Source organism: Aegilops tauschii, chromosome 2 (assembly GCF_002575655.3).
Source record: "Aegilops tauschii subsp. strangulata cultivar AL8/78 chromosome 2, Aet v6.0, whole genome shotgun sequence".
Classification (NCBI taxonomy): Eukaryota; Viridiplantae; Streptophyta; class Magnoliopsida; order Poales; family Poaceae; genus Aegilops; species Aegilops tauschii.
This window is the reverse complement of record NC_053036.3, coordinates 594481264-594496167: the sequence shown is the minus strand read 5'-3', so window position 1 is coordinate 594496167 and position 14904 is coordinate 594481264.

Here is a 14904-nt window from a genome sequence, read left to right as displayed (position 1 = left end):
CTTTATCCCATTCTTGATCATTACATGGGATTGTGTGAAGATGACCCTTCTTGCGACAAAACCACAATGCGGTTATGCCTCTAAGTCGTGCCTCGACACGTGGGAGATATAGCCGCATCGTGGGCGTTACATATGCAACAAGTGTACCTTTGCCTGAAGAAGCATTTCCGGCCTTCTTGCCATGCTTTGCAAGCCACTTGCTATAGTTCCTCTTCCAATGACCAGTTTCCTTGCAATGATAGCAAATGGTCTTCGAGTCCGGTCCTGACTTTGGCACAGTGGCGGAGGTTACCATCTTCGTGCCCTTTGCCTTAGCCTTCTTCTTGGACCAACTCTTCTTGAACTTGCCTGAGTTCTGCACCATCAACACTTGATGTGTGCCTTTCTTAATATCCTGCTCTGCCACTTTGAGCATCTCATGCAATTCAGTGAGCTTCTTATCCATGCCATGCATATGGTAGTTCGAGATGAACGTCCCATAGCTGGGCGGAAGAGAACCAAGAACTACATCAGTAGCCAGCTCATCCAAGAGCGGGAAGCCCAACCGATCCAAAGCTTGCACATATCCGATCATCTTGATCAATGTGGGCTCAGTGGATCACCTTCCTTCAGCTTGCAATCCATCAAGGATCGCCAGACATTGAACCTTTCAGTCCTAGCCTGTGTCTGAATCATGCTCTTGAGACTCTCGATCATATCGTAAGGCTCAACATTTTTGAAATGTTGTTGAAAATCGGGCTCCATACAAGCCAGCATCAGACAGTTGATCTCCGTTGATTCATCAACGAGTTTTTGGTAGGCATTCTTAGTTGTGGCATTAGCATTATCGGCAGGTTACTCTGGAAGTGGATCCTCTAGAACATGTTCCTTTTAATCATGCTTGAGAACAATTCTCAGATTTCTATACCAGGTGGTAAAGTTTGTTCCATTCAGTTTATCCTTTTCTAGAATTGATTTCAATGCAAAGTTGGGTTGAGCAGGTGGTGCCATTGATCTACAACAGAAAATATGCAATCACTAAGCAATGTGTTTATGTAGAGTAATTCTAGCCTTAAACAGAAATACTCCCACTGAAGTTAGCACACCTCCGCAAACTCTCAGTGATTCAAGATCCGACTAGCACATGCGACTAGTGAGCTTTAGCATCACTGCTAGACAACATGCCTATATGGTAAGCAACTCCTTGCTAATCGTATCTCTATATGACTCCTGTCGGTCGGGAAGGTATCTCATACCCCGGCTCCCAGCCTACTTTGCCACAAGGCCCAAAACCGTTTTGATAGCCTTGTCAAGTTAAGTGCATGTCCGTGTCCGACACGAACCCTTTAGTTCAAGGACACCTAGCAGCACCCCAATTTTATGAGCCCACTACTAGACGTACTTGACGTGCGAAGGTGCAACATCGGGGATGGCAATTCGCTTGATATTCATGAGGGATCTTTCTACCATTTTAACATGCATAGAAACAAAGAAGCATAACAATCACAAATAAACACATATTGTGAAATTGTATGGCTCCTTCATGGATGTTCTTCCAGGTCGGCTCCGACTCCGATGACCATCTAAGAACTCCATCTTGTTTGTCACGTCGGGACGCCAAGCCACCAACCTGATCTCTATTATCCAACTACTACAACTAGTAATGAATTTTACATAGAGAATCACAAGTCGACACGCAGGTCGTTATACATTATAATGACAGCACTTTGGCTCCTGTCGGCTGACAAACATGACACGCAGGCCATGTATAATTTACACACATGCATCACATACACATGAGCCATACTATTCACATCAAACCTGCAAAACAAAGTTACTCATAGAATCGCATTCTACCGGTTTGAGTGGTCGTGTACGAAATACAAGGCGCTACGCACACGTTTTTGGAAATCACAGATCATATCTGAAATCCGATCACGCCGAATTTTCTGATCAGACCGATCTCATCGATCATCGTGAATCCGATTCGGATTTACATTTCGCTGTTAACCCCGATGGAGGATACCGACCGGTAGGGGTAGGTTGTGTCACAACCTCATCAATCCCGATTGACAGAAAACATGGCCTCATCGATCCCCATGTGCCGTTGATCTCATCAACCGTGCACAAAGCCGATCTCATAACCGACAACGGATCTCATCTGCCGCCTCCACATATCTAACATGCATACGATCTGAATCCCAATCCTATAGCAGAGGCTCTGATACCATTGTTTGGTTCCACTGTAGGGTTCGTCGACTGCAAATTAAAATTTTCCTACACGCAGAACAACCATGAACATGCTACGGGAATGGATCATAGATCGTTACCACTAGACGCGCAGTGTCGTGTAGCGGAAGAAGAGTTGGGGCAGCGCGTCCGCGTGGTTCGTCTCCTCCTCGTCCGATCTCCCTCGAACAACCGGTCGTCGGATCCCTCGTACAGGTTCGCCGGAGCGGCGCAAGTGCACCGCCTCTAACGGTATCCGCGCGTGCAGGAGGAACATCGTGCGGCGGACTGCTACGTCCGATCACACAACCGGCAGCGGTGGAGGTGTCTATTCGCAACACATGCAAACCCTAGTGACAGCGCCAAAGCAATCAACCAAATGAGTGTGCCGCACCTCCACTTTATATAGGCGTCCATCGCGGGCTCAACACTTGGGCCTCGCACGGACCCTAAAGCCCAAAATCTGTTCGGCCGAGATCCGAGTCCGAGTAGCATCACATCTGACTCGTGGAATCCGATCCGGCCTCACAGGTTCCTTCCCTTAAGCGCGTGACCCCTTAGGTTCAAGTCGGATTGGTTGCAGGTCGGACCACCTCCGACCTGCTTGGCTAGTAGCGGCCTCTAGCAAGGCGTGCCGACCACCAAGCAGACAATGAAGCCGGTTGGCAAACCCGTACATCACACTTCCATTCCTTTTGCCACACGATATATGTTGTCGGGCTCAAGGCGAGTCTGTCATCCTTGTGCTAGCCCGACCTCTTTCTCATTCTAGTGATGCCGACCACAAACCGGATTATCTCATAATCCTTGTCGCATGGCCATGCTTATCCTGGTCGGATCACACGAGGGGCCCAGAGTATATCTCTCCTGATTGGAGGGGCAAATCCCATCTTGCTCGACCATGTCTTGCGGCATGGGTCTGGACAAGCCCGAAACCTACCTTTGTAACTACCCAGTCACGGAGTAGCGTTTGGTCGGCCCAAAGCAGGTCTATCACCATCCCAAGTACATGTGCTAGCTCAGGTCTTAGGACATAGAACGTATGTTGCACTAGAGACTCACAGATGACGTATCGCTACATCTCATAGTTGGGTCTGCCCGACTCGGACCTTATCTCAACTCGGATCCGACTACGTCGAATCCGACCAGATCTTTTTGAGTCCATATTATCTGGTTACCATCCAATGCTCCATGGCTAGTGAGACCAAGCCATCGACTGTGTCATATGCTAGTCTAGTCGGCTATGCGTCCACACAACCCTTTCTACTAGGGACCTTTTAGGACAGTCATCATGCAATGCATAGTCCCACAAACAAGTCACGTACTTGCTGATACACATCATTGATAATGTCCAAGGACTATCTTTATTCATAAACATGTAGGAAATATCATCATACATGATTGCCTCTAGGGCATATCTCCAACATGAGCAAGCAGCGGCACGTGTAGTAGTAGAGCCCCCGGCGCAGCAGTTCAGGCAGTCCAGTCAAAACCGTGTGCACGTACGTACAGCCAGATGCCAAAAAATATGGCCACTGACGTACATACGGGCAGGGTCTCGAATGCCTACTCGCGCATTTGTACGACCAGGTCTTGTGTACATGGAGAGGCAACGAACGGCAGCAACGGCCTCCTGTTCATCGGAAGCCAACCGGCTGGGTCGGAAGGGAGAAACTGCGTCGTGTTCATGGGGAGGCAACGGAATGCGTCGTGTTCATCGGGAGGCAAGGAATACGTCGTGTTCATCGGGAGCCAACCGGCTTGGACGGAACTGCCGAAACAAGGTCTAGTGTACCGCAGAACGGAGGAAACGGACTTGTGTTCGACCGCGTATGGTCGAAATGAAGGAAATATGCCCTAGAGGATATAATAAAATTGTTATTTATATTTCCTTATATCATGATAAATGTGTATTATTCATGCTAGAATTGTATTAACTGGAAACTTAGCACATGTGTGAATACATAGACAAACAGAGTGTCGCTAGTATGCCTCTACTTGACTAGCTCGTTAATCAAAGATGGTTAAGTTTCCTAGCCATGGACATGAGTTGTCATTTGATGAACGGGATCACATCATTAGATAATGATGTGACTGACATGACCCATCCGTTAGCTTAGCACGATGATCGTTTAGTTTGTTGCTATTGCTTTCTTCATGACTTATACATGTTCCTATGACTATGAGATTATGCAACTCCCGAATACCAGAGGAACACTTAGTGTGCTATCAAACGTCACAACATAACTGGGTGATTATAAAGATGCTCTACAGGTGTCTCCGATGGTGTTTGTTGAGTTGGCATAGATCTAGATTAGGATTTGTCACTCCGATTGTCGGAGAGGTATCTCTGGGCCCTCTCAGTAATGCACATCACTATAAGTCTTGCAAGCAATGTGACTAATGAGTTAGTTACGGGGCATTACAGAATGAGTAAAGAGACTTGCCAGTAACGAGATTGAACTAGGTATTGAGATACCGACGATCGAATCTCAGGCAAGTAGCATACCGATGACAAAGGGAACAACGTATGTTGTTATGCGGTTTGACCGATAAAGATCTACGTAGAATATGTGGGATCCAATATGAGCATCCAGGTTCCGCTATTGGTTATTGACCGGAGATGAGTCTCGGTCATGTCTACATAGTTCTCGAACCCGTAGGGTCCGCACGCTTAACGTTCGATGACGATCGGTATTATGAGTTTATGTGTTTTGATGTACCGAAGGTAGTTCGGAGTCCCAGATGTGATCACGGACATGACGAGGAGTCACGAAATGGTCGAGACATAAAGAATGATATATTGGGCGATGTTATTCGGACACCGGATGAGTTCCAGGGGTCACCGGATAAATATTGGAGTGCCAGAAGGGTTATCAGAACCACCGGAGAAGTAGTGGGCCTTATTGGGCCTAGGGGAGAGAGAGAGAGAGGGGCTGTCAAGGCTGGCCACGCGCCCTCCCATGGGCCTAGTCTGAATTGGACTAGGGGGGAGGGGCGGCGCCCCCTGCCTCCTTCTCTTTTCCCCTCCTTCCTTCTTCTCCTAGTAGGACTAGGAAAGGGGGGAGTCCTACTCCTACTAGGAGGAGGATTCCTCCCCCCTTGGCGCGCCTATGAGGGCCGTACGGCCTCCCCCTCCCTCCTTTATATATGTGGGGAGGGGGGCACCCTAGAACACATCAAAGTTGATCTTAGCCGTGTGCGGTGCCCCCCTCCGCAGATTTCCACCCTGGTCATATCGTTGTAGTGCTTAGGCGAAGCCCTGCGTCGGTAACTTCATCAACACCGTCACCACGTCGTCATGCTGACGGAACTCTCCCTCAGCCTCAGCTGGATCAAGAGTTCGAGGGATGTCACCGAGCTGAACCTGTGCAGATCGCGGAGGTGTCGTATGTCCGGTACTTGATCGGTTGGATCGCGAAGACGTTCGACTACATCAACCGCGTTACTAAACGCTTCCGCTTTCGGTCTACGAGGGTACATGGACACACTCTCCCACTCGTTGCTATGCATCACATAGATAGATCTTGCATGATCGTAGGTAAAAAATTTGAAATACTGCGTTCCCCAACAGTGGCATCCGAGCCAGGTCTATGCGTAGATGTTATATGCACGAGTAGAACACAAAGAGTTGTGGGCGATAATAGTCATACTGCTTACCAGCATGTCATACTTTGATTCGGCGGTATTGTTGGATGAAGCGGCCCGGACCGACATTACGCGTACGCTTACGCGAGACTAGTTCTACCGACGTGCTTTGCACACAGGTGGCTAGCGGGTGTCCGTTTCTCCAACTTTAGTTGAATCGAGTGTGACTATGCCCGGTCCTTGTTGAAGGTTAAAACAACACACTTGACGAAAAATCGTTGTGGTTTTGATGTGTAGGTAAGAACGGTTCTTGCTAAACCCGTAGCAGCCACGTAAAATTTGCAACAACAAGTAGAGGACGTCTAACTTGTTTTTGCAGGGTATGCTGTGATGTGATATGGTCAAGACGTGATGATATATAACTTGTTGTATGAGATGATCATGTTTTGTAAACAGTTATCGGCAACTGGCAGAAGCCTTATGGTTGTCGCTTTATTGTATGAAATGCAATCGCCATGTAATTGCTCTACTTTATCACTAAGCGGTAGCGATAGTCGTGATAGCAATAGTTCGCGAGATGACAACAATGCTTCGATGGAGATCAAGGTGTCAAGCCGGTGACGATGGTGATCATGACGGTGCTTTGGAGATGGAGATCAAAGGCACAAGATGATGATGGCCATATCATATCACTTATATTGATTGCATGTGATGTTTATCCTTTATGCATCTTATTTTGCTTAGTTCGGCGGTAGCATTATAAGATGACCTCTCACTCAATTTCAAGGTACAAGTGTCCTCCCTGAGTATGCACCGTTGCTACAGTTCTTCGTGCCGAGACACCATGTGATGATCGGGTGTGATAAGCTCTACGTTCACATACAACAGGTGCAAGCCAGTTTTGCACGTGCAGAATACTCGGGTTAAACTTGACGAGCCTAGCATATGTAGATATGGCCTCGGAACACTGAGACCGAAAGGTCGAGCGTGAACATATAGTAGATATGATCAACATAGTGATGTTCACCATTGAAAACTACTCCATCTCACGTGATGATCGGACATGGTTTAGTTGATTTGGATCACGTGATCACTTAGAAGATTAGAGGGATGTCTATCTAAGTGGGAGTCTTAAGTAATATGATTAATTGAACTTTAATTTATCATGAACTTAGTACCTGATAGTATTTTGCATGTCTATGTTGTTGTAGATCAATGGCCCGTGCTACTGTTCCTTTGAATTTTAATGCGTCCCTAGAGAAAGCTAAGTTGAAAGATGATGGTAGCAACTACATGGACTGGGTCCGTAACTTGAGGATTATCCTCATTGCTGCACAGAATAATTACGTCCTGGAAGCACCGCTAGGTGCCAGGCCTACTGTAGATGCTGCTGATGACATTAAGAACGTCTGGCAAAGCAAAGCTGATGACTACTCGATAGTTCAGTGTGCCATGCTTTACGGGTTAGAACCGGGACTTCAACGTCGTTTTGAACGTCATGGAGCATATGAGATGTTCCAGGAGTTGAAGTTAATATTTCAAGCAAATGCCTGGATTGAGAGATATGAAGTCTCCAATAAGTTCTACAGCTGCAAAATGAAGGAGAATAGTTCTGTCAGTGAACATATACTCAGAATGTCTGGGTACCACAACCACTTGACTCCACTGGGAGTTAATCTTCCTGATGATAGTGTCATTGATAGAGTTCTTCAATCACTGCTACCAAGCTACAAAAGCTTCGTGATGAACTATAATATGCAAGGGATGGATAAGACAATTCCCGAGCTCTTTGCAATGCTAAAGGCTGCGGAGGTAGAAATCAAGAAAGAGCATCAAGTGTTGATGGTCAACAAGACCACCAGTTTCAAGAAAAAGGGTAAAGGGAAGAAGGGGAACTTCAAGAAGAACGGCAAGCAAGTTGCTGCTCAAGTAAAGAAGCCCAAGTCTGGACCTAAGCCTGAGACTGAGTGCTTCTACTGCAAAGGGACTGGTCACTGGAAGCGGAACTGCCCCAAGTATTTGGCGGATAAGAAGGATGGCAAAGTGAACAAAGGTATGTGTGATATACATGTCATTGATGTGTACCTTACTAATGTTCGCAGTAGTGCCTAGGTATTTGATACTGGTTCTGTTGCTAATATTTGCAACTCGAAACAGGGACTACAGATTAAGCGAAGATTGGCTAAGGATGAGGTGACGATGCGCGTGGGAAATGGTTCCAAAGTCGATGTGATCGCTGTCAGCACGCTACCTCTACACCTACCTTCGGGATTAGTTTTAGATCTGAATAATTGTTATTTGGTGCCAGCGTTAAGCATGAACATTATATCAGGATCTTGTTTGATGTGAGACGGTTATTCATTTAAATCTGAGAATAATGGTTGTTCTATTTATATGAGTAATATCTTTTATGGTCATGCACCCTTGAAGAGTGGTCTATTTTTTGTTGAATCTCGATAGTAGTGATACACATATTCATAATATTGAAGCCAAAAGATGCAGAGTTGATAATGATAGTGCAACTTATTTGTGGCACTGTCGTTTGGGTCATATTGGTGTAAAGCACATGCAAAAACTCCATACTGATGGACTTTTGGAATCACTTGATTATGAATCACTTGGTACTTGCGAACCATGGCTCATGGGCGAGATGACTAAAACTCCGTTCTCCGGAACAATGGAGCGAGCAACAGATTTATTGGAAATAATACATAATGATGTATGCGGTCCGATGAATATTGAGGCTCGCGGCGAGTATCGTTATTTTCTGACCTTCACAGATGATTTGAGCAGATATGGGTATATCTCCTTGATGAAACATAAGTCTGAAACATTTGAAAAGTTCAAAGAATATCAGAGTGAAGTGGAAAATCATCGAAACAAGAAAATAAAGTTTCTATGATCTGGTCGTGGAGGAGAATATTTGAGTTACGAGTTTGGTCTTTATTTGAAACAATGCGGAATAGTTTCACAACTCACGCCACTTGGAACACCACAGCGTAATGGTGTGTCCGAACGTCGTGCGGAATAGTTTGGTCTTTATTAGATATGGTGCAATCTATGATGTCTCTTACTGATTTACCGCTATCGTTTTGGGGCTATGCTTTAGAGACGGCTGCATTCACGTTAAATAGGGAACCATCTAAATCCGTTGAGATGACACCTTATGAACTGTGGTTTGGCAAGAAACCCAAGTTGTCATTTCTTAAAGTTTGGGGCTCCGATGCTTATGTGAAAAAACTTCAACCTGATAAGCTCGAACCCAAATCGGAGAAATGTGTCTTTATAGGATACCCAAAGGAGACTGTTGGGTACACCTTCTATCACAGATCCGAAGGCAAGACATTCGTTGCTAAGAATGGATCCTTTCTAGAGAAGGAGTTTCTCTCGAAAGAAGTGAGTGGGAGGAAAGTAGAACTTGATGAGGTAATTGTACCTGCTCCCTTATTGGAAAGTAGTTCATCACAGAAATCAGTTCTTGTGACTCCTACACCAATTCACCAATTAGTGAGGAAGCTAATGATGATGATCATGTAACTTCAGATCAAGTTACTACCGAACCTCGTAGGTCAACCAGAGTAAGATCCACACCAGAGTGGTACGGTAATCATGTTCTGGAGGTCATGTTACTTGACCATGATGAACCTACGAACTATGAGGAAGCGATGATGAGACCAGATTCCGTGAAATGGCTTGAGGCCATGAAATCTGAGATGGGATCCATGTATGACAACAAAGTATGGACTTTAGTTGACTTGCCCGTTGATCCGCAGGCCATAGAGAATAAATGGATCTTCAAGAGGAAGACTGACGCTGACGGTAATGTTACTGTCTACAAAGCTCGACTTGTTGCGAAAGGTTTTCGACAAGTTCAAGGAGTTGACTACAATGAGACATTCTCACCCGTAGCGATGCTTAAGTCCGTCTGAATCATGTTAGCAATTGTCGCATTTTATGATTATGAAATTTGGCAAATGGATGTAAAGACTGCATTCCTGAATGGATTTCTGGAAGAAGAGTTGTATATGATGCAACCTGAAGGTTTTATCAATCCAAAGGATGCTAACAAAAGTGTGCAAGCTCCAGCGATCCATTTATGGACTGGTGCAAGCATCTCAGAGTTGGAATAAACGTTTTGATAGTGTGATCAAAGCATATGGTTTTATACAGACTTTTGGAGAAGCCTGTATTTACAAGAAAGTGAGTGGGAGCTCTGTAGCATTTTTAATATTATATGTGGATGACATATTGTTGATTGGAAATGATATAGAATTTCTGGATAGCATAAAAGGATACTTGAACAAGAGTTTTTTAATGAAAGACATCGGTGAAGCTGCTTATATATTGGGCATCAAGATCTATAGAGATAGATCAAGACGCTTAATTGGACTTTCACAAAGCACATACCTTGATAAAGTTTTGAAGAAGTTCAAAATGGATCAAGCAAAGAAAGGGTTCTTGCATGTGTTATAAGGTGTGAAGTTGAGTCAGACACAATGCCCGACCACTACAGAAGCTAGAGAGAAAATGAAAGTCATTCCCTATGCTTCAGCCGTAGGTTATATTATGTATGCAATGCTGTGTACCAGACCTGATGTGTGCCTTGCTATTAGTTTAGCAGGGAGGTACCAAAGTAATCCAGGAGTGGATCACTGGACAGCGGTCAAGAACATCCTGAAATACCTGAAAATGACTAAGGATATGTTTCTCGTTTATGGAGGTGACAAAGAGCTCGTCTTAAATAGTTACGTCGATGCAAGCTTTGACACTGATCCGGATGACTCTAAGTCACAAACCGGATACGTATTTATATTGAACGGTGGAGCTGTAAGTTGGTGCAGTTCTAAGCAAAGCGTCGTGGCAGGATCTACGCGTGAAGCGGGGTACATAGCTGCTTCGGAAGCAGCAAATGAAGGAGTCTGGATGAAGGAGTTCATATCCGATCTAGGTGTCATACCTAGTGCATCGGGTCCAATGAAAATCTTTTGTGACAATACTGGTGCAATTGCCTTGGCAAAGGAATCCAGAATTCACAAGAGAACCAAACACATCAAGAGACGCTTCAATTCCATCCGTGATCAAGTCAAGGAGGGACACATAGAGATTTGCAAGATACATACGAATATGAATGTTGCAGACCCGTTGACTAAGCCTCTCTCACGAGCAAAACATGATCAGCACCAAGACTCCATGGGTGTTAGAATCATTACTATGTAATCTAGATTATTGACTCTAGTGCAAGTGGGAGACTGAAGGAAATATGCCCTAGAGGCAATAATAAAGTTGTTATTTATATTTTCTTATATCATGATAAATGTTTATTATTCATGCTAGAATTGTATTAACCGGAAACTTAGGACATGTGTGAATACATAGACAAACAGAGTGTCACTAGTATGCCTCTACTTGACTAGCTCGTTAATCAAAGATGGTTAAGTTTCCTAGCCATAGACATGAGTTGTCATTTGATGAACGGGATCACATCATTAGAGAATGATGTGATTGACATGACCCATCCGTTAGCTTAGCACGATGATCGTTTAGTTTGTTGCTATTGCTTTCTTCATGACTTATACATGTTCCTATGACTATGAGATTATGCAACTCCCGAATACCGGAGGAACACTTAGTGTGCTATCAAACATCACAACATAACTGGGTGATTATAAAGATGCTCTACAGGTGTCTCTGATGGTGTTTGTTAAGTTGGCATAGATCGAGATTAGGATTTGTCACTCCGATTGTCGGAGAGGTATCTCTGGGCCCTCTCGGTAATGCACATCACTATAAGCCTTGCAAGCAATGTGACTAATGAGTTAGTTACGGGATGATGCATTATGGAACGAGTAAAGAGACTTGCCGGTAACGAGATTGAACTAGGTATTGAGATACCGACGATCGAATCTCGGGCAAGTAACATACCGATGACAAAGGGAACAATGTATGTTGTTATGCGGTTTGACCGATAAAGATCTTCGTAGAATATGTTGGATCCACTATGAGCATCCAGGTTCCGCTATTGGTTATTGACCGGAGATGAGTCTCGGTCATGTCTACATAGTTCTCGAACCCGTAGGGTCCGCACTCTTAACGTCCGATGACGATCGGTATTATGAGTTTATGTGTTTTGATGTACGGAAGGTATTTCAGAGTCCCGGATGTGATCACCTACATGACGAGGAGTCTCGAAATGGTCGAGACATAAAGAATGATATATTAAACGATGTTATTCGGACACCGGATGAGTTCCGGGGGTCACTGGATAAATATCGGAGTGCCGGAAGGGTTATCGGAACCACCGGAGAAGTAATGGGCCTTATTGGGCCTAGGGGAGAGAGAGAGGGGCTGCCAAGGGCTGGGCACGCGCCCCCCATGGGCCTAGTCCGAATTGGACAAGGGGGAGGGGCGGCGTCCCCTCCTTCCTTCTCCTTTCCCCTCCTTCCTTCTTCTCCTAGTAGGACTAGGAAAGGGGGGAGTCCTGCTCCTACTAGGAGGAGGATTCCTCCCCCCTTGGCGCGCCTATGAGGGCCGGCCGGCCTCCCCCTCCCTCATTTATATACGTGGGGAGGGGGCACCCTAGAACACATCAAAGTTGATCTTTTAGCCATGTGCGGTGCCCCCCGCCACATATTTCCACCTCGGTCATATCGTTGTAGTGCTTAGGCGAAGCCCTGCATCGGTAACTTCATCAACACCGTCACCACACCATGGTGCTGACGGAACTCTCCCTCGGCCTCAGCTGGATCAAGAGTTCGAGGGACGTCACCGAGCTGAACGTGTGCAGATCGCGGAGGTGCCGTGCGTTCGGTACTTGATCGGTTGGATCACGAAGACGTTCGACTACATCAACCGCGTTACTAAACGCTTCCGCTTTCGGTCTACGAGGGTACGTGGACACACTCTCCCGCTCGTTGTTATGCATCACATAGATAGATCTTGCGTGATTGTAGGTAAATTTTTTGAAATACTGCGTTCCTCAACACGAAACGAGGTCATGTTCATCGAGAAGGGTCTAGCGTACCGCAAAATGGAGGAAACGGACTTGTGTTCGACAGCGTACGGTCGAAACAGGGTCCTGTTGATCGGGAGGGGTGTGACGTACCGCAAAACGGAGGAAACGGACTTGTGTTGGAGCGCCTACGGTCGAAATGGGGTCCTGTTCATCCATCGTCTATTGCCTCGCTCCAGCCTCCACCTGCTACTGTTCATCCACCGTCGACTTCCTCCACCCTCCACCTTCTACTGTTCATCCACCGTCGACTTCCTCCAGCCTCCACCAGCTACTGTTCATCCACGGGGTCCTGTTCATCCAGCCTACACCGGCAACTGTTCAACCAGCCCTCCACGGGGTCCTGTTCATCAACCCTCCACCGGCTACTGTTCATGGAGTCTCTACGGGATCCTGTTCATCCACCCTCCACCGGCCTCCTCGATCGGGGTCCTGTTCATCCAGCGGCAACGGCCTACTACTACTACCACGGGATCCTGTTCATCCAACCCCCACCGGGAACTGTTCATCCAACCCCAACCATGTATGGCTCGACTCGTTCAATCAACCCCCACGTTCACTGTTCATCAAGAGGCAGCAGGTTCGATCGGCTTCAGTTAGGAGCAGTAGCGAAGGAATCCCTCGATCGGGTTCAGTTAACAGCAAGGGATCGATCGGGGTTCAGTAATGTAGCTTGTGCAATCGCTCGGGTTCAGTTAGAGCCCAACGCCTCACTCGGGTTCAGTTAGAGCGCAACGCCTCGCACACATGCGCGTACGTGTACGAGAGAAATGCACAAACCTCTGTGCATCGCTCGGCCCCGACCTCCCACCGTAACCGGGAACTCACCGAAATTTTCCTCGCCCTCGCTTCTACAGATTTTTTCTGTCATGGACGGCCCAAAAAATGTCATCCAGGTGCGTCTCCGTCCCGCCCAGGACGAAAAGCCCTTTTTCTGTCATGATTTTGTGTCACAGAAGTAGGAGCCCACCACATCTATGATGATACCGGGTTTTTTCACAATTATTGTCATAGAAGTGTCATAAGCATGACAGAAAAAAATTCGTTCTGCCCAAAATGTCACGGATGTGTCTTTTTTTATAGTGATGTATTCGAGGCCCTGCCACTAGGCCTCGTCGTGGGTGTGGAGGGAGTTCTTCATGACCCGCCTCACGAGCTCCTCCTCCTCCTCCTCGGCTGTCATCGGAGCGAGCGGTGACGGGGACGGCCACAGGGATGGCGTCGGTGTCAGGCCGTGGACCAGCCTACGTCCGCGTGGTTGGGGAGGGCTAGCGGCGCGTGCGGCATGGAGGGCTCAGAGCACGACCGACAAAGAATGATTGCCGGCGCGGATCGTGCTCGTCGCGCAGCCAGGTGTCCCACAGAAGGGAGTCCATGGCGCAACTCCAGTCGTTGACGAGGTCCGGCGGTGGGCGATCTCCTCGCGTCGGGCGCGGCCGCTCACCGGGATCGGTGGGATAGGCACCCGATCCACGGAGAGATGCCGAATATTGGGGAGGTGCACGTCGGCCCATGGCAGCGGCGTGCCCATCTCCCAGTAACATTTGCAAATCTCCGCCGTCATGTACGGCCTCATGCGAGGTGCGGCCGCCGGCAGCACGATGTGAAATGCGGGTGCCGAAGGTGGAGGTGGAGGTGGAGGGGTGGAGCGGCGACGACGATGACTGGAGGAAGAGCCTGCCTCGTGGTCGTTCTTGCCCTTGCGACCAGGAGGAGGTCCCTTTTTTGTAGCCGAGGCGTGAAGTGACCGACGATTTGCTGCTGCTTCACCGGACTGGAGTACTGGCATCTGACGTTGTGTCGAGCGACCAGTTCCACGCCGTCCGATCAGTGGATTTGAAGAGCGCCCGATGATTCAACTAAAAAAATGAAGAGCGCCCGATGATGGACCGACAAGGAAACGCGAGTGGGCTTGGTACATGGGCCGATGATTAAGCCGCGCTGCGTATACTGGACCAGAAGATGCTTAATTAGGCTCAATATTAAGCCATCGTGCTGGGGTACTGACCAAATTGTCCCACCTCGAGATCCCAGCTCAGGGAACACCGCTTTAAACAAGGCTCCGTTTGAGATGCTCTCGCCGAGCCCAGTGGCGTGGG